Below are 19,881 nucleotides of genomic sequence, written 5' to 3'. Positions count from 1 at the left end.
TGGGGACATGGTTAAATTCATATTCTGACTCTAGAGGTCTAGGGTGATGTTTGATTCCTCCATTTCTAAAAAGCTCCCAAATATTAGTCATGCTTCTTGTAAACAGAACATACTTTGAATAGTAAAAGACTTGACTGACTCGGAGGTAAGCTCGAAGGGCTTACCTCTAAATCCAAAGTCTATTCCTAATGTGGCCATCACATTTAGAAATAGTGACTTAGTCTCAAAATTCTGGAAAACATCCTTAAATGTCTCAGTCATTTTATTAAGTTAAACATACTCAGCAATCCAAATAATGGTAGTTACTAAATCTTAGTTTGTTTTCTATAGGTGGAGTTTTGCATATCTTTGAATCACATTTCTCAGAATAGTCATTGCTCGTGGATTTAAGAGACCGTATTTTATTTTCATACAGTATGGGTCTCATAGCATTTATCAAATAAATAATTATTGATTGATTAAATGATTCTTAAAGTGACAAATAGGGGCTTTACATCCGTTTTTAATTGTCTGTCTTTTAAGACATGATGAACTTTCACCATTTTCAGGCTTTTTCAGAAGTTAAGGTTTATAAAAATATTAAATGTCATCAAATTCTTTGATAATTGGATAATTAATTTTAAAAGAAAACCAATGAAAGAGAGTATCTGAAAAGAATATTAATAGCTTATTTAATCATATTTGGCATCAGGAAATATAGATTCCTGAAATTAAAAAATGGTCTTCCACAATAAAATTATTGAAAATGTTGAGGCTATTTCTCAAGAATCTAATGAAAATAATTTCATTCGCTAAGCAACTATAAGTATTTATGATACAATATATATAATTGTCATAATCTTGCAGGGCAAGTTATGTTTTCATTATATATGAGAAACTGAAGCTCAGATTGGAGAAGTAACCTGTTCAATTTTATGTTTCTATTCAAAGGAAGCAAGCAATTCAAACCTAGGCCCACCTGATTTTAAATTCTGAATTTAGGAACTTCTAACTAATTAGTAAGATAACTGCTTTTGAAATCCTGGGAGACAGATTCACTTCCCAATTTTCTCAAGGGTTATTTGATTATTAGCAAACATGCTTATAATCTCTATGAATTACCATATTTTCATCCAAAAGGAGTTATGATGATTCCTACCTTGTATGTTTGTTGTGAAGATTAGAATGGATAATACATGTTAAAACATTAAGCCTTGGCATTTATGTAATAAATGCTCATTGAATTATTCTAAAACCAAAATCTAAATTTCATTCTATTCTTTTTTTTTTTTTTTTTTTTTTTTTTTTTTGAGACGGAGTCTCACTCTGTTGCCCAGGCTGGAGCGCAGTGGCTCCATCTCAGCTCACGGCAAGCTCTGCCTCCCGGGCTCCGCCTCCCCGGTTCACGCCATTCTCCTGCCTCAGCCTCCCAAGTAGCTGGGACTACAGGCACCCACCACCAAGCTCGGCTAATTTTTGTGTGTGTGTGTGTTTTTAGTAGAGACGGGGTTTCACCACGTTAGCCAGGGTGATCTCCATCTCCTGACCTCGTGATCCGCCCGACTCAGCCTCCCTAAATGCTGGGATTACAGGCATGAGCCACCGCGCCAGCCACATTCTACTTTTATATAAACAATGTTTGAGTTAGTGAGGATGTTCAAAGGAGGGTAGGTATCTCAGAGGGGGTATAAATTACCTTTCCCAGCCCAGTCCTGTTCTCTCTGTCTCAGGATTGATGACAGTATAAGAGAGAAAGGAGCAATTAGGGTCAGTTCTGGGAAAAAAAAAAAAAAAAAAAGGAAGAAGAAAGAAAGAGAGAGAAAGAAAGAAAGACAGAGATAACGTGATCAATATAGTTTTTGAACTGCTCACATACCAGTTTCTTAAATTTATTTATTTTTATATTATTCAAACCTATAGAAAAGCTGAAAGAGTAACACATGGACATCATATACTCTACCTGAATTGACCAAGTGTAAACCTGTGCTGCATTCCCTTTCTCTTTCTCCCTCCCTCTCTCTCTCTTTCTTTCTCCATACACAAATGTATTTAACCAGATACGTGATAAGATCTAATCAGGAAAAATGAAGCTTTGAATATATGAGGTATATGGAATAATTTAAAAATAAGTAAAGCAGTGTCTTATTTTCTATTATTAACCCCATGGTGATGGAAATAATCAACACATTATTAAATTGCACAAGGTAAAATTTATAATTTTAAAAACATACAGGAGTCCCTAATTTTTTTTTTTTTTTTTGAGACGGAGTCTAACTCTGTTGCCCAGGCTGGAGTGCAGTGGGACGATCTCGGCTCACTGCAACCTCTGCCTCCCAGGTTCAAGTGATTCTCCTGCCTTAGCCTCCCAAGTAGCTGGGATTACAGGCGCCTGCCACCACACCCAGCTAATTTTTGTATTTATAGTAGAGATGGAGTTTCACTGTGTTGGCCAGGCTTGTCTCTAACTCCTGATCTTGTGACCCACCAGACTCGGCCTCCCAAAGTGCTGGTATTACAAGCGTGAGCTGCCGCGCCCGGCTCCTAAACTTTTGACAAAATTTAAGCTAGCAATATTTGACCCAGAAAAATTTGAGTTGGAAAACTAATAGTTTAAAAAACTCTCAAAATGTCAAATCTGATGTGTATGTACAAAAGAAAACACATGATAAATAAATCATGTTTGTTAAGTTTATGCAGAAAATAACTGTTGAACATGAAATAATGTTAAATGGGAATAGGAAAATAATATAAATTACCAACCATACCTCATAGAAAATTATCAAGGAAATTCTTGATTTAATGGAGTACACTCCCTAAATTGTTATCTAACAAAATTAATCAATGTTGAGATTATGTTTATTAAATGAAGACATTAACATAGAATTGAAATACCTTGGGGTAAAAATGGAAAGTCTGAAGCATCTACACGGTCAAAGTGGTAGTGTTAAAATGCCCTGTATAACAATCTTACATTTTGTGTATTTGGAGTGCAGATACATTTCTCATTTCTTCAAAACAACAAAATGTATGTGAAAATACTTCGACTTCTTTGGAAAACTTACAAATGTGAGTTACTACCAAAAAGAGTTTTATATATGCTTGCCAATAGTGTTCAGAAAACAAATTAAATTATCTTTGACACATTGCAAACATACTGAAAATGCCTTTTAGTCCATTATAAATTACGGTATTTACCAAATACCATATTGTCTCCTAAATATATAAAATTAACAAACATGAAAAGCAACACACTCACTAGAAGATTAATTATGTTATAGGTATAATTAACAATCTGAAAATAAAACAATCAAACGTCTTATCTTCAAAATTATAAATCTATATTTCTAAGTTTGTTGCCAAGTGTTTTTATAAAGTCTATTGAGTGTTTATTATAAATCATATTCTCTAACATCTCTTCATAAAAATATTGCTGTGCAGCATTTGGTTTTAGTCATTTTTTTTCCCAAATGTGGGGACTCCCTTTTGCTAATCCTTCTAAATCTTCCTGTCTACTTTGTGAGGTACTTTACTCTTTTGTAAGATGTTGCATAACCTCAAAACTGAGAAAAGCTAGTTGACTTGAGGAATAAAATCAAATATTTTTTTCTTATCACATTACTAATTATTGACTGCTATTTAAGCTATAGACTACACATTTATTAAACTAAGATGTATATATTTTAATAGATGGGGGAAAGAGAGAGAGAAGAGGGAGGAAAGAAATCAATAGTTGGGTAGAAGGAAAAGGAAATGAAAATATAGAAAGACCAGCTCCAGTGCCAGATCTTATTAAATTTTTTATTTTTAGGACATAAGAGAGCTCCTGAAATAAAAATTGGCTTTCATTAAATGTTTGTTTAATGTACCCCATACATGTGCTCACATAACTAGGAAATATCACCCCCTATCACTGGGAATATTTTTTCTCTTGAGGTTGTAGATTATTTTTGTTATTTATTTATCTTGCTTTGTTTTCTCTGAAATTCCTGAATCTATGGTTTGGTGTTTGTCATTATTTTTGAATACTTTAAACATTTATTTGTTTGTTTGTTTGTTTGTTTCTCCTTTTAGTATTTGTTTTACGTTATCTTTTATGCCATTTGTAATCTCCCTTCTGTCCAAGTTCTTAATCTTTTTAAATTTTTAAATTATTTTTATCTTCGCGTTTCAGTCTGGGTAGTTCTATTGATACTGCTTGTCATTCGTTTACTTCCCCCTTAGCTATGTTCAGTCCACTGATGAGCCCATCAAAGGCATCCCTCATTTGTATTATAACATATTTTATTTCCAGCATTTCCTTTTGATCCTTTCTTAGAATTTTCTTCTCTGTGCTTACATTATCCATTTGTTCTTGTATGCTGTTCACTTTTTTACTATAGCCCTTAATATATTAATTATAGTAATTTAAAATTACTGTCTGATAATAACTAGTTCAATTTTAAATCCTCAGCCTGATGGTCCTAAAATTTTCGTTGTATTTGAGTCTAGTTATCATGGTTGTTTTGTCTCTTCAGACTGTTTTATAGCATGCTTTGTACTTTTTTTTTAAATCCTGGACATTATTATATCAGATTAAAGGAACTTCGATAACTAAACTTTTAGTGTGAGGTTTTACGTTTTTCTAGCTAGGGTTAGGCTGTAATTACTGTTGGGTCTAGCTGTGGCATCAGAGGTTAAATTTTAGCTAGTACCTTTGCTTTTATCTCCACTCTTGCCCTTAGGTTTCCCTAGAGACTCTTTCTTAAATAGCATCTAAAGCTTGCAGTTATTTCCGCTGTAATTCTCTGCACTGTAATTATATAGGAGCCCTAAATAAGTCCTTGCTTGCTAATTCTATCATCTCAGTTATTTGTGGGTCTGCTTCTATTGGCTGCTTTTTCTCCTAGTCACAGGTCTCATTTTTCTGCTTGTTTGGATATCTAGTAATTTAAGATTGAATAGTAGACATCATAAATGTCATGTTGTTGAATGCTAAATTGTGGTGTATTTATAAAAAAGCTTTTTGAACTTTATTTTGATAGGCAGTTGTTACACTACTGTGAATCCTCGAGTTTTCTGTGGTTATTAAGGGTAGTTTACTACTATGATGAAATCCCCAACTGAATGCTTCAAATGTTCACCAAGTTTTTCTTCTCTGGCATAGTGGAGCTCTCATGTCTTCCAGGCCTATTGGAGCTCTGAAAATTATTCTTTGCCCAGCCTCATGTGACACTCCTATGCAGATCTTTAGAGCACATTATTTGAGTAATGCCATTCTTTCTAACACTATGCTCTGCAATTCCAGCCACTTCAGCCTCTCCAAATCTTATCTTTGTCTTCTCAGCTCAGTGACACAGTACTTTACTACTTATGTCTCCCCTACCTACTCCCTGATCTGGATGGAAAGTGTCTCTACACAGAAAATAAGGGCTACCAAAACCTTACTTCATTTATTTCCCCTCTTTCAGGATAATACTTTTGTGTTGCCAATTGTTCAAGTTCCAGAAAGAGGGGTGTTTTTTTCATATATTTGTCTAGTTTTTCACTGTTTTTGAAATACTAATTACGAAGGTAAATACAATGAGGCTTAGATAAATTAAGTGACTTAGCCAATATAAGTTGCATATCTGGGATTCAAATCTACATCTCATAGATTCTGACTTCAAAACTCATGCTTATAACCCTTTCATATTTATATTGAATTAACTTCTAAGTATCTGACTTACTTAATCCTCCATGTGCAGATGTAGTATGACCCTCAATTATGTAAATATTTTACTGGGAAAAGGCTTGAAAAAATTCAGCAAAACGTTAAAAAATGCTTTATATGGGGAATGGAATTATAATCTGTATTTCCCATTTATGTTATCTATAATAACTAATATTCCAGCAACAAGTAAGTTTTAATTTTATATATTAAAAATAACCCTTGGCCGGGCGCGGTGGCTCACACCTGTAATCCCAGCACTTTGGGAGGCCAAGGCGGGTGGATCACAAGGTCAGGGCTTCAAGACCAGCCTGGCCAAGAAGGTGAAACCCATCTACTAAAAATACAAAAAATTAGGTGGGTGCAGTGGCAGGCACCTGTAATCCCAGCTACTCAGGAGGCTGAGGCAAGAGAATTGCTTGAACTCAGAGGGCAGAGGTTGCAGTGAGCTGAGATCGTGCCGCTGCACTCCGGCAGCCTGATGACAGAATGAGACTCCGTCTCAAAAAAAAAAAAAACAAAGAAACCCCCAAAATTCAAAAGATAAACTTGTAAAAATTCAAGCTGTGTTTTAATGAGAAGAAAAATGTGTTTCCGAAAACATCAAAAATCAGGGTTATACACCTTATTGTTTTATAGATGATGATGGCAATGTACACCATTTCTAAAAGTCTGGTATACCTGATTAGGTAGCACTCAGAAAACATAGTTTCAGTCACAGAAACCATCATGCAGACAGGATGTATAAAAAGTGAGGTCTAGAGAAGAATAGGTGAAGTGTTTACTCATATAATCTAACAATCTTAAACCACTATAAGCTAGTGTGAGTAAAGAATAATTAAGACAAAGCTTCAAGTAATTGTCTTAACTTTAATTGCTATGACTTTGGGGATATGTAACTGACTTTCTATGTTGGAGTTTCAGAGCTGACCTGATCACAGCTTTCAACTCTCAGCTTTGTCTCATTTGTTTAACATGGCAGACTCTTAATTATGAAAGCTGCAAATTAATTGTATTGTCAAATACCCTGAGAAGCTCCTTGTATAGGTGTTATGCAAATGTAGTATGATTGACTGATAGATATGTACGTCTCCTTTCAAAAAAATATGGGCTCTTGCTGAGTGAAGAAATTAAACTGATATCCCCCATAACTCTATTTTACTGCTTTATAAAGAACCAAACATATTTTCCCTTTTTAAAAAAAATCTTAGTTTAGTAACTTTTCTGTCAGTGTTCTGGAATCTAAATAACATTAGTAGCAGCACTGAATGTTCCTGTGTGTTCTGAAGCCTTCACAGAGAGGACTATATTTATATGTACATGTATAACTTATTTATTTTTTTCTAATGTATGAAGCTAAAGATACCCAGCTTGGCTATTAATGTCAAGCAACAAATCTGAAGTCTCACCATGATGTTGTTAGGTGTTCCAGAATTTTCAGGTGACAGAGGAGCTATTTCTTATAGTGTTTGCTTTTCATCTTACAAATGTGGACATCATTGCAGATTATACTGCAGAAAGATTTTTCAAGTCACTTAAGATGAAAATAACATTTTTAAATCAGACTAGGCACACTGAAATTTTTCAGTTCCTTAGCAATTATTTTTGGTTTATTGTTTTAATCACTCAGGTGTCTTAATGATTTTGAAACTGGATGTCTAAAAAATTGTTTTCCTTTTGTTTCCCCTCATTGAGTTGAGTAGATAGAGAACAGAATCTCTTCCTAGGCATAGTTTATCCCATTCACTCCAGAAATGTATACTGAAACCTAATCTTTAGATTCTTGCTAATGGCTTTTTCTATAACATGATATTTTCGATAACTTTTTTTTTAACATGACATGGTATTGCTTGGCATAAAATAATACAGTAAACTCTGTAGAACACTCACCTCTGTTGACCATGCTCACAAATCTGAGAACTAAAAAATCTTCAAGCCAGTTAGTCAGAAATTGAAAGATAACATTAACCCCACCACGCTCTCACATAAACAAGCACTCAACCTAGCAATAAATAATTTATTCATGAATTTACTAGCATTTGAAGGCAAATGGTGTGCTGAAAAGTGTGGACTTTAAGTTCAAATAGAGCAGGATTAAAGTCTTAACTTCACTTGTCAATAGCTGGATGACTTTGGTCAGTTTTCTTATGTGTATAAGGAAGGCAAAAATGATAGAGAGAGAATGAATAGATACAGCAGAATTTTTGTAAGGACTGGAAATACTATTAAGCTCACTTACTAAGGTTCCTGACCCATAATAGGCATTAAATAGTAACTACTTTATTAATCCTGGGAATTGTCAAAGCTTCTTTGACTGAGGAGGTAAAAGGGAACATATAAGAAGGAGCGAAATGATTTCTGTATTATATTTTTGTGTTAAGGGACTTCCCCAGAAGAATAGATGTATCATTTTAAATTCTGTTCAATCTTTCTAAGGGTTACTGACATTTTCTCACTCACTCATTTGACAAATTGAGCACCAATTATTCATTCACTTAGCAAATATTTATTGAATACCTCATTCCATCATTAATTCCTTCATTTCTTCATTTAGGTAGTCAGTCAGGAGGGATTCTCCAAAGGACAGACACCTGGCCCTGGGAGATAAAGAAGATTATATAAAGGCCCTGGGTGGTGGGGGGGGGGGGGGGGGGGCGGTTTGCAGGCTAATGAAAATAAGATTGATGTAACAATGTGCGATCACACATTTCTCCTGGGATCAGCTCTTTCCTTCCAGACTTTCGGTGAAGGAAGAGTCAAGGATCCTCACTTTGGGAGCTTTACTGATTATCTTTTTCCCACGCTGCCCTTTATTAAATAGAGACTGGAGAGGGTCACTGTCATTTCTTTAGCAGAGCTAATTTTAGGCTATTATTTAAGGGCTTCTTGTATTTCTGAGAAATGGAAAATTATTTCTTCCTTTTTTCCCCTCTGTTCATAAATACATTTTTTAACTAACGGATTTTAAATAATAGTTTTAGAACAGAAATATTTAACAGATAGTACAGAGAGGTCCAATATAACCCCCCACACAATTTCCCTTATTACTAACATCTTATATTATTATGATGCATTTGTTACAATTAATCAGCCAATACTGAGGTCTGATTATTATAAAGTCCATATTTTATTCAAATTTATTTGGTATTTATGCCCTTCTATTCCAAGATTCCATCCAGAGTACCATATTACATCGAGTTTTCTTGTCTCATTAGTCTCCTGTCCGTAGCAGAATCTCAGACATTTCTTGTGTTTGATGTCCTCAACAGTTTTGAGGAGTGGTAGTCAGTTTATTGTAGGCTGCCCCTCTGTTAGAATATGTGTATATTTGTCATAATTAGACTGGGGTTACAAGCTTTAGAGAGGAAGAACATAAAGGTAAGGAACAATTTTCATTACATATCAAGGTTAACTTTATCAAAATGATTTATGACAGATGATGCTGGCCTTGATTGCCTGGCTGAAATACTTTTTATCAGGGTTCTCCACTGTAAAAGTACTCTTTTCTCCCACTCCATACTGACTCTTTGGAAATGGGTGACTATGTGTAGTCCACACTTGATGAATAGAGTGTTGTGCTTCACCTTCTGCAGAATAATGAACCTACAGAATTCTTTTACCTGTGAAATGTGTCACTTCTTCCTCATTTATTAATATTTAATAATTTACTTATGTCAGTACTGACTCACATATAATTATTTTAGACTTTGGGTTGTAATTCTGTGCTACTTTGTTTATTTTGCTACTCAAATTGTTTTAGCTTTTGCCATTGGGAGCCTTTTAAGTTGGATCTTGTGCCCTTTGTTATGCACTCATCAATGTATGGGGTGTTGTGTGTGTGTGTGTGTGCGCCTATTAGCACTTTCTTATTTACTAGCATTAAAGATGTTCCAGGTTCATCTTGTATTTTTCATGCCCTAGTCATAGAAGCAGTCATGTCGCCAAGGATAGGTTCTTTTTTATTGAAGAATGACATTAGAAACCAATTTCTGGGTACTAGGTGTGCTAGTTGCTACTAGAGTGTCATTTATTTAGGTGCTTTCAGATGACAGAGGAAAGAAATATGTGTGTATATACTACTTATTGTGTACATATATCTATAAGTATTTCTATATACAGCTATTTGTATTATGTTAAGTTAAACATATGATCTTGCTGTTGTCTCCAACTCTAATCCACATGGATCACTCTGCTCTTTTCCACTTACTGATCAGTAAATTTCCACTCCACACAGTGCTGTTCCATTTTGCAATACCATCAGTAATAAATTAGAATTTTGATTTCTCTTAATCTACACCAGCATTTGATATTGTGTGAGCTTGTTTTGTTTTGTTTTTTAGCCATTCTAACAGATGTATAGTGGTATTTCCTTGTTGTTTTAATTGGTAATTCTCTAATGACAAAAGATGTGAACATCTTCTAATGTGATTATTTGCTATTTATCTTCTTTAGTAAGATGTCTGCTTACATCTTTTCTACATTTTTAAGTGGTATGTTTGTTTTCTTATTGTTGAGCTTTAAGAATTCTTTGCATATTTTGAACATAAGCCTTTTATCAGATATGCATTTTGCAAATATTTTCTCCCAGTCTGTGACTTGTCTTTGCATTTCCTTAACAATGTCCTTAACAAAGCACAAGGTTTTTATTTTAATTATGTGCAGGTTATCAATTTTTTTCCAATGAAACTTGCTTTTGGCATTAAATACAAAAACTCATCACTATATCCAAGGTTACCTAGATATTCTCCTCTGTCATCTTCTAGAGCTATTATAGCTTTATGTTTTGCATTTTCTTTGATGGTCCATTTTGAATTAATTTTTGTGAAAGATGTGACTTCTGAGACTATTCATTTTATAACATATGGACTCCCAATTGTTCCAGTATCTGTTAAAAAGACAAATTTTTCTCCACTGTATTGCGTTCGCTCCTTTGTTAAAGATATGCTGACTATATTTGTATAGGTCTATTACTGGGATCTCTTTTGTTCGATTGCTCTGTCTATTCTTTTGCCATTACCACATTGCCTCAATTACTGTAGCTTTACAGTAAATCCTGAAGTCAGCTAATGTCAGTACTCCAACTTTATTCTTCTTCTTCAGCATTGTGTTGGCTATTTTGTTTTGTTTTGTTTTGTTTTGCTTTCCTTGTCTTTCCATACAAACTTAGAATCATTTTGTCTATGTCCATGAAATAGCAGTTGGGGTTTTGATTGGGATTGACTTAAATCTATTGATCAAGTTGGGAAGACTTGACATACTGACAGTGTTGAGTCTTTTAATCCATGAACACAGACTATTTCTCCACTTATTTAGATCTCTTTCAATTGATTTTATGAGATTGTGTAGTTTTCTGCATATAAATTCTGAAATACTATTTTATATAAACCCTAGAATTTCGTGTTTTAGTGCTAATATAAATGACATTGTATGTTAATTGTGTAATTCAAATTCCATTTGTTAACTACTGGTATAAACAAAAGTTAACTGACTTTGATATATTAACATTGTATCTTGTTGCCTTGCTATAATAACTTATTAGTGCTGGAGTCATTTTTTGTTAATTCTTTGGGATTTTTCATTGCTGCCTGGGAACAAGTATTATTTCCTTCTTTTCAATCTATATACATTTTTTTTGCCTTTTCTTGTAGTATTGCACCAGCTAGGATTTCCAATACAATGATGACAGTGAGTGGTAAGAGTAAACATGCTTGCCTTTGTCCGCTATCCAAAATGAAAGCATCCAGTTTCTCACCATTAAGTAGGATGCTAGTGCTACATTTTTTGGCAGACATGTTTATCAAGTTGAGGAAGTTCCTCTCTATTCCTAGTTTATCGAGAATTTTTATTTTGGATAGGTGTTGCATTTTTCCAAATGCTTTTTTTTTGGCACCAATTGATATGATCGTGATTTTTCTTCTATTCATTAGTGGATTTCATGAATTAATTTTCTAATATTGAACCATCAGTCTTGCATACCCAAGACAAGTCCTACTTTGTTGTGGTGCATAAGTCTTTTTAATTGTTGCTGGACTCAATTTGCTAATATTTGTTGAAGATTTTTCCATTTGTATTAATGAAAGATACTGGTCTGTAGTTTTCCTTTCTTGAAATATCTTTATCTTATTTTGGCATTATGGTAATTTGGCCTCATTGAGTGAATTAAAAAATATTCTCTTTGCTTCCATTTTCTAGAAGAGATTATGTACATAAAGAAGAAATATACCTACATAAAGAAAAAATAGAGGCCAGGCGCAGTGGCTCATGCCTGTAATCCCAGGACTTTGGGAGGCTGAGGCGGGCAGATCGCCTGAGGTCAGGAGTTTGAGACTAGCCTGACCAATATGGAGAAAGCCTGTCTCTACTAAAAATACAAAATTAGCTGGGTGTGGTGGTGCACACCTGTAATCCCAGCTACTCGGGTGTCTGAAGCAGGAGAATCGCTTGAACCCGGGAGGCAGAAGTTGCTGTGAGCTGAGACTGTGCCATTGCACTTCCCACAGGACAAAAATGAGCAGGAGAACCAGAGTTCTAGGAGTGAATTTGAAATGAGAGCCCTGAGTGCAGGCAAGGAAACAAGCAAGCAGATTAGGAAGAGTTACTTCCTTTGCTTAAAGCAAAACAAATACTTAGTTAGGTTTTTATATATACATAGGTGTATGTATATATAAAACGTCTTTATATGTACACTTATGTATATATGAAACGTCTTTACATACACACGTGTGTATATGAGACGTCTTTACATACACGTGTGTATATGAGGCGTCTTTACATACACACGTGTGTGTATATGAGACGTCTTTACATACACACGTGTGTGTATATGAGACGTCTTTACATACACACGTGTGTGTATATGAGACGTCTTTACATACACACGTGTGTGTATATGAGACGTCTTTACATACACACGTGTGTGTATATGAGACGTCTTTACATACACACGTGTGTGTATATGAGACGTCTTTACATACACACGTGTGTGTATATGAGACGTCTTTACATACACACGTGTGTGTATATGAGACGTCTTTACATACACACCTGTGTGTATATGAGACGTCTTTACATACACACGTGTTATATGAGACGTCTTTACATACACACGTGTTATATGAGACGTCTTTACATACACACTTGTGTATATGAGACGTCTTTACATACACACGTGTGTATATGAGACGTCTTTACATACACACGTGTGTATATGAGACGTCTTTACATACACACGTGTGTATATGAGACGTCTTTATATACACACGTGTGTATATGAGATGTCATATACACACATGTGTGTATAAAGACATTTTATATACACACGTGTGTATATGAGACGTCTTTATATACACACATGTATATGAGATGTCTTTATATATACATATGTGTGTATATGAAATGTCTTTATACACACATGTATATAAAATGTCTTTATACACACGTATATAAAATGTCTTTATACACACATGTATATGTCTTTATACACGCATGTATATAAAATGTCTTTATACACACATGTATATAAAATGTCTTTATACACATATATGTATATAAAATGTCTTTATACACATATATGTATATAAAATGTCTTTATATACACATACGTGTATATATAAAATGTCTTTATACACATACGTGTATATATAAAATGTCTTTATATACACATACGTGTATATATAAAATCTCTTTATATACACATACGTGTATATATAAAATGTCTTTATATACACATACGTGTATATATAAAATGTCTTTATATACACATATGTGTATATATAAAATGTCTTTATATATGCATATATATATACAAAGTTTGAAAAAGTCAGATATACTCATTTAAGAAAATTCTGAAAATATAGGCAAGAAAAAAGAAGACAATAAAATCCTTTTTATACTTAATTTCTCCCCCAAAGGATAACTACTCTTATTTCAGTATACGTATATCCTTCCCATCTTTATTCTACTTTTAACATAATTAGTATAATACACTGCATATTTGTTTGTAAATTTTTTTTAATTCTTAAAAATATACCATGAACATATATGCAAGTCATTAAACAGTCTTCTGCACCCACATGTGTAATGACAATGAGATATTTCAATATATGTTTATAGCCAATCTCCTGTTGGTGGCATTTAGTTTCCGCCAATTTTGTTTCCAATTTTTTGTAATCATGAATAATAATGTAATGAATATTCTTGTGGCTGTATTTTGCTTATGTTCACGTAAACTTCCTAAGTATATTTTTACAAAATTAGGATTATTGGTAAATGGAGCACTGTAAAATACTAAGATTTCTAAATATCTTGCCAATTTCTCAAGAAAGATTATAGAGGGGCCACTGTCAAAGACCAGGGACCTGCCCTAAAAGTTGGCCTCTTTTAATCTTAAAGACACACTGTGAATCTAATGTCAAACATTCCTCTCCATATAGTTTTTCAAAATTTTTTTTTCAAGGAGCATAGAGTGGATTGTTACAGTGCTGTTTCTAAAATTAAACTAATTTAAAGCTTCTTAAAAATCATCCAAGAAGAATATATATATATATATATATATATATATATATATATATATATATATATATATATATATTTATTTATTTCTGGGAGCAACTCTTCATCCTTTCCATCCCAGTCTATCACCACCTCTCTCAGGAGACCCACAGTTCTTACTTTTAAGTAATTGGCAGTTTACAGTAGAGAAGGATTTCAAATCTAAGTTGGAACTGAGCTCAAGAAAAATAATAAGTTGTTTGTTTCCTATTTTCCAGCTGACCTTGGAGCCCATCTCTAAGCTTCTACTGAAATTTGGAGGCATCTTTATATGTTTTAAAAAGATAATCTCTGTGATTTCACCTTTTTCCTCTTATACAAAAAAAAAAAAAGCGTCTATTGACTGGTTGCAAGACACATTAGTTCATTAGGTGAAGAATATATTGCTAAGCACATGTTATACATCCTAATAAGATTTGCTCTCATTTTGTACCTGGTTAATTCATGCAGGGGCAGCAAAGCATGGTGATTTAGAGCTCAGTGTCTGTGGAAAGACAGACTTTGGTTCAAATCCTTTTTTTTTTTTAATTTACTGTATGATGTTGGGCATATTACCCAAACTATCCTAGTCCTAATTTGTTTATCTACAGAATGTTAACAATTGTAATCATATGTTTGACAGTGCTATAGCATGATTTAAAGAAAATACTTAGTAGCATGGAGCTAACATATAATATGTTCTCAATACAGTTAAATAATGATAAAATGATAAACTATTAATATGCCATTTTCAGTGTCTCTTTACTTCTTTATATGAAAATTTATGATTCCAACTGAGACAAGATCAAACGGAATAAATTTGAGGTAACACAAGGCCCACCTACCTTTACCAAATTATCATTTTCTCTCCTAAGAGCAGCAGAGGTATTTATCAAGGCTTAGTATTATTTATGAATAAAAAATTATGGACAAGCTGTTAATGAACTGCTAAGTGCAGTATCATATTCAGCTTTGCCACATCTTGAAATAGTGGGCTTCAATTCATGTTTCATGTGCAGATTAGTATTCATATTACTTACATTAAAAGGAGTAGAAATTGGTAATAAAATTCTTAGAGAATCTTTGGACAATGGTCCCTTCATGTCTCTGTTCATAATCTTGGTATTAAGGCAATTTACTAAGCCTTATGTATGCTTCAAACATCATATTTTAGAATGTACTCTCATGGATATTTCCTCATTTTCTCTTCCTGTGTACTCATTCTTATTTCTAGTTAATGTAAAGAGAACACTGACTCAGAGAGGTTAGGTAACTTGTATTCAGCTCTATAAAATTTGCCTGTGTCCTTGTTTTCTTCCCAACTGCAGGTGCCATTCTGTTACCAGTCCTATTATAAACAAACCATTTGTGGCTTTTCAAAGATGTCCTCCCCAAGGGAAAGCTGACATAGGCATCATCTTATTCCCATTGGGCTGCCATCACAAAATACTATAGAATTGTAAACAACAGGAATTGGCTTGTAAACAACAGAAATTTGTTGTTCACAAGTTCTGGAGGCTGGGAAGTCCATGATCAAGGCAACAGCAGACTTGGTGTTTGGTGAGATGTCTGGTGAGGGCTGATCTCTGGTTCATCTAGCTGTGTCCTTGCATGGTGGAAGAGAAAAACAAGCTCCCTCCGATCTATTTTATAAGAACACTAATCCCATTATGAAGGCTCTATCTTCATGTCATAGTCCCACCTCCTAATACTATCACCTTAGGGGTTAGGTTTCCAACCTATGAATTTTGGGAGGACACAAACATTCATTTCATAGTAGGGACTGACTGCAAGGACAGAATCATGACTCCATTTACACCACCAGAGTAAAATAAAAATGTTTTCTCTTTTTCCATAACAGTGAGATTGCTTTTCTACAGAACTCATGAATTTATCCATATTGTATTCCCATAGGACAATCTTATATTCCAAGCTCTTTGTATGAATATTTCAAATTGGGGAAATGAAAGCAGCTAGCTGAACAGTCTGAAAATGTAGCAAAGGCATTCTTTGCTGGTTTTGGTATTCTGCTTCACTCTCTTTGATTAAAACTGGCCCACTGACAGGATTTCCTGAAATGAGGTTCAAGTTAATAATCCCAAATACGAGCATCTTAAGAAACTAGTTCTCTGTACCAGTCTTTAGTTAAAAACTTAGTATGGCTTGGATTTAAGCTATAGATAATGAGGTTTAAGAAATCCAGGGGAGAAATATAAGCTTTCTCAAATAGCACTCGTAATAAAAATTCTATTTATGGGCCAAAGGTATGGAATTGAAGCACAGTTCCTACTAGTGTGTGTAGAGCTTTAACTTGAAATCAGGATGAACTAGGCCAGATGGTTAAGAAATGTATTCTCTGTCTGTCTTCATATAAAATTAATAGGATGCTCCCTTTGTAAAAGCATAATGGCATGACAGGATGAAGTAAAAATTCCATATTTATGGCAATGTGTATTTAAGAAGTACGAAACCACTGCAGAGGAAAAGAAAGAAAAATTTTGCTTTTATCATCTAGTAGTATTTCACAATTGTGAAGAATCACACTTCAGGCAACCTTCATTTAGAAAATAGGAACAAAATAAGAAAAGGCTTTTGCAATGCTCCTTTTGAAATACAAGGTTCAAGAATCCCTCATATATGGTCTGAGGAATCTTTGGATAAGAGAATTGCTTCATATTGGTTTTCTTTATTGAGATTTGCATCCAAGCTCAATATTTGTAAAAAGAGAGAGGGGAGAAGTGTAGAATTGGAGTTTAAAGGTAAATGTTGCCAGAAACGACTGATCTCTGTAGTTAAAATGATAATGGCACCATTTGTTTTGACTCTGTAACATCAATTTCAAGAGATTTAACAATAATCTCCATTCTGAAGACCACTTCAAAGATCTACCTTCCTCCATGGTGTTCTTTATCTGATTAATATATTAACTTTTCATTTTAAAGAGATCATTTATCTTGAAGCAAAATGAACTCCTAGTGAATACTGCATTGCTAGTATCAACATGGACAAATTACACAGAGTCAAAAAAGAATACTGAAGCCACAGTAGGAGAAAGAGTCTACTAGTGCTTTTAATTTAGTGGGTGGCAACTCAAAGGAATTAGAAGGTAGATCACAATAAATTAGCCTGCTCTGGAACTCTTAAGTGGAGGAGAACTGGCAGGTAATAATTTAGTTGAAATTACCCGTCTAAACGTGAGTATCATTCCAAAAAGTTAATTAGCATTGTTAGCAGCTGCAAGCTGGGTATTTAGCTCAGATGGCATATGGAAGCCATCTGTCACAATGCCTGGTACATAGTAAGCACTCAGTTAATGGTTATTAATATTATTTTAAAATATCTAATTTTCCTATACCAATTTTCTTCTGTTTGGAGAGCACTGTCTAATTGCTTTCTTCCCTACTGAAATGGTACTAGATGATTAACCACGTTAAAGAAAAAGGTCCTCCACACCCACTCATCCATGTCTCACCTGAAAGATTCCTGCCCTTGTCATAATGAAATGAACATGACTACTATGATCAAGGTTGTATCTCCATAGCAGCTAGGACATTAAATGGTGAGATGCAGGAAATTTACACACACTCATGCTTGTGTAGCCATTTCATTCATAGTGTGGAGATCTGATTTCAGTGTATAAATGATTCATAAATCAGTTTGTATCAAATGCGTAGTCATATGGATCCCTTAACGGATAGTAAAAGACAAACACATGTGAATTAGGATTCTTGGTTTTGAAATGATAGTAATCACATTATAATAATCTTAAAATATTTTTATTAATTGAACACTCAAACATATTGTTTAATATGTGCTAGGCAGTATGGTAAGCATGTGACATGAATTATCTTAATCCTCAAAATAAGCCTATGAATTATGTACTATTACTAATTACCATGCTATAAATGAGAGGTGTATTAATCTATTCTTGCACTGCTATAAAGAAATACCAGGGACTGGGCAATTTATAAAGAAAAGAGGTTTAGTTGGCTTACAGTTCTGCAGGCTGTACAGGAAGCATAACAGCTTCTGCTTCTGGGGAGGCCTCAGGAAACTTACAATCATGGTAGAAAGTGAAGAGGAAGCAGGCATGTCCTACATGGCTGGAGCAGAAGGAAGAGAGAGAGAGGGAAGGTGCTACACACTTTTAAACAACCATATCTCACAATAACTCACTCACTATCATGAGAACGCACCAAGGGGATGGTGCTAAACCATTAATGAATGATCCACCCCCATAATCCAACCACCTCCCATCAGACCCCACCTTCAACACTGGGGATTACATTTTTACATGAGATTTGGGCAGGGACACATCCAAACTATGTAAAGAAGGTTCTTGCTTATAAATGTGCAACAAAATTTAGCTAAGGATGAGAGCCACATTTCTCTCTTTACTACATACATAGTATTATACTAGTAAACCTTATTGTAATTATTATTATTATTAACACAGAATGGTATCTCTGGGAAAAATACGCTTACATTAAAACATTATAGCTCACTACTAAAATAATTTTGTTTTTCATTGATTCCAGTTTTTCCCACCCACTGTCCATTTAGGATGGCTTCAGGAAAGAGAAATGGTGTCATATCTGAAGCAGTGTACTTACTGTCTTCATAAAAAATTCTGGGATGAAATGGGAATTGCTCATTAAAATGCATACATATTTTTAAATAACCTATGTTTTGCATTTATTCTTTATGCCTCTGTACCTTACATTACCAACGATAAGCAAGAAGAACATGGCATTCAGATTTAGCAGTTATATAACTGAGCTGAAAAAAAATCTCAACATTTAATTAGGAACCGTGAAATTGTATAAACCTGCTTGACTTTTCTCCCATTAAAAATTTTGTTTGTTAACACAAACTATTGCCACAAAATGCACTTGATTAGACTTTTCTTATTAAAAAGGTTTTTATCATTATTTTTTGATAATTTATATTTTTGCTGTGAGGATTCTAAAATATCTAGAGCACACACTATAATAGTCAGGAGGTATCCACCATATCATGTAATTCAATCACACAGATAGAAACTAACCTAGCTAGCATTTGAACTGAGGCATTCAGAATCCATTTGTCAGGTCCGTTCTGGATGAATATAGCAGGAAAATGACTCAAAATGGGCTTAAGAAAAAAATAATATATTGGCTAACTGAAATGTTCAAAAAGGTTTATGCTTGTTTGTTTTTCGGGGGGTGGGCATCAAGCATGCCTTGAGTTACGTGTGTGAAGAATTCCAAGTTTCTTTCCTCTGTGTTAGCTTCGGGTTTCAGAGATGCTTTCTCTATTTGGTGGAAAACTGTTGACTAGAATCTTGGAGTTTATACCTCACTGTCTCAAAAAACCTCAGTGGAAAGAGATCTCCTCTTCAAGAGCCATTCTGCAAGCAGTCCCGGAACTGAGTCTAATTGTCTCTGGTTGGTTTGTCTTCATCTCCATGTTTGTCTAGTCAAGGTGGCTATGCCCTACGAGCCTCTCATGGCAAGACCTGAATTATGTGCTCTCACCTAATGCCAGAGGTGTGGTCAGCCCAACTGAAATGAGATGGGGAGGATTGGGTTTTCTAAGGAAAATAGAAATGCAGGTTAAAAAAAAAAAAAAAAACACATGTCCTCTGCAGATTTAGAATACATGACATTAATTCTTGTAACCTTCTTCAAAATGGAACAATATAACTT

General features: G+C 34.2%; 1 protein-coding gene across 10 annotated transcripts in view; it reads left to right on the top strand.

Moving 5' to 3' along the window:
• The window catches only part of CNTN6 (contactin 6), a 512,408-nt gene that overhangs the window by 388,691 nt on the left and 103,836 nt on the right, over positions 1 to 19,881 (top strand). The window lies entirely within an intron of this gene.

This window comes from Symphalangus syndactylus, chromosome 21 (assembly GCF_028878055.3).
Source record: "Symphalangus syndactylus isolate Jambi chromosome 21, NHGRI_mSymSyn1-v2.1_pri, whole genome shotgun sequence".
In the NCBI taxonomy this organism is placed as follows: domain Eukaryota; kingdom Metazoa; phylum Chordata; class Mammalia; order Primates; family Hylobatidae; genus Symphalangus; species Symphalangus syndactylus.
This window is presented reverse-complemented; position numbering and strand designations above follow the sequence as displayed.